This window comes from Sinocyclocheilus grahami, unplaced genomic scaffold (genome assembly GCF_001515645.1).
Source record: "Sinocyclocheilus grahami isolate Dianchi unplaced genomic scaffold, SAMN03320097.WGS_v1.1 scaffold1757.1, whole genome shotgun sequence".
NCBI lineage: Eukaryota > Metazoa > Chordata > Actinopteri > Cypriniformes > Cyprinidae > Sinocyclocheilus > Sinocyclocheilus grahami.
In genome coordinates this window covers 96162-98125 of record NW_015506936.1, presented here as the reverse complement: position 1 = coordinate 98125, position 1964 = coordinate 96162, and the positions used below count along the sequence as shown (strand labels likewise).

General features: G+C 41.2%; 1 protein-coding gene across 1 annotated transcript in view; it reads right to left on the bottom strand.

Moving 5' to 3' along the window:
• LOC107572476 (WAP four-disulfide core domain protein 5-like) overlaps positions 1-1964 on the bottom strand; it is a 16671-nt gene that overhangs the window by 11489 nt on the left and 3218 nt on the right. The gene's annotated exons all lie outside the window — the stretch shown is intronic.

Sequence of the window (1964 nt, the reverse complement as noted above, 5' to 3'; positions counted from 1 at the left end):
GACGGTGTGCAGTCGTGGGTCAGCAGAGTGAAGAGGAGGGGGCTCAGCACACATCCTTGTGGGGCCCCAGTGTTCAGTGTGATGGTGCTGGATGTGTTACTGTCGACACGTACTGCCTGAGGTCTCCCAGTCAGGAAGTCCAATAGCCAGTTGCACAGCGAAGTGTTGAGCCTGTGACCAGTTTGTGAATGAACTGTCTAGAACTCTATGAACAGCATTCAGCTCCATCAAAGCTGCTCTACAGGTGGCAGTTGGAGGCCAGTCTGTCTCAGAAGATGTCCTGTCTACAGTATTAGTAGAGGTAGAGGGCATTTTAAATTCTAAACCCCTTGGATACGTCTCCACAGACATTGCAGATCCTAGACGCCATTACACCAAACATTCTCCTCATGGGACGGTGGGATGCATCACTTCCGCAGGTGGTGTATGCTTCAGGAGAAATGGGGCGGTGCAGATGGTGCCATTGTCAAAATTGTGTGGACCAGTTTTGGACTCAATTTACAAGGAATTACTTGCCCACACTACAGACACGCCAGAAGTGGCACAAGCCATCAGACTCTCTGACAGTAGGAGCAGTGGTTTTGATAATCGATCCACAACTTCCAAGGGCTCAGTGGCCCACTGGCAAAGTTACCAAGACTGTGGTCAGCAATGATGGATGTGTGAGAACAGCAGACGTCAGTGTTCAAGGCAAAGTGTATACCAGGCCAGTAGCTCACCTCATTACATTGCCAGCCTTTGAGGATGAAACCAAAGACTCCTAAAGAAAGTCTTGACGACGTAAGTTTATTCCATGACATTATGTTTGTAATACTGGATGTTTATACTGCTGAAATCTGTTTCTACATTAAGCCTGTGATGTTTGGTGGTTCGCGATCCTTATGATCATTAATTCATCACATGAAACATGCCGCTAGCATCGCTGCTTATCTTGCTAATGTTTGTAATATCTTGTTTAATTATGTTTCTAATTCCATACAATATATTCTACATTTGTTATACTTTCATATCGTAATGAGGATGTCGTATAATGTATCTTAAGTTGTTTATATGCTCCTTTACATCCTGTTTACATCCAGTAATTATTAGTTCACTAATTACACGTTAAGAGAAAGTTTTTGATATTGTTTCATTTGAAATGTGCTGTTTTACAGGAACAGTATGCAAATATTTGTTAGAAATTTAATTATTTACTTCTATTTATTGTTCATTGCAGAAACTACCTGGGATTATTTATACAAATTATATATTGTATACATGCACAATTAAATATATTTTATATTAAATGCTATTAAGTTTTCTTTAACTGTAGAAGCTGCTAAATATATTCAGCCAAGAGACTTGCTGCTGCAGTAGTTGTTACTCTGAATTTAGTCCAAATCATTTAATGCACAGCTCTTTATTCCCCCCCATCTTAATTTACACTTGCGTTTGTCACTCCTGAAACATTAGACGGTATAGGCGTACTAGTAAAAAGTACAACTTCAAAATTGTACTTCTTAAAAATGGATGACGTGTACAGAGGAGAAACTGACTGCAGCCCATGAGGCAGATGCATCGGTCACTCCTGACCATCTGAAGAACCTCCATGAGAAGACAGAAACGCACAGAGTTTGCAAAAGGTGCAGAAAAAGGCTGCAGCATAAATGCAAGAATTAACGGATTTTAGGGTCATTACTAGCGTCAAGTCCCCATGGCATAATGTGGTATTGTGTAAAACTGTACCAATACGTTCCTAAATTATGGCTGTCCAGGGGTGTTTGGGTCTCAGGGAGAGGAATTTACACAAAAGGCACTAACGCCAGAAAGCAGCTGTGTGAAAACAGCCACATCAACGAGCAATACACTCGAGCAGCCATCCTCCTGATCTGCAATCTCACAATGACCTCTGCTGGAAATTGCACTGAATTGGTATGTCAACAAAACACACCTCTCAATCAACTCAAGCAATTATTTATTATTTG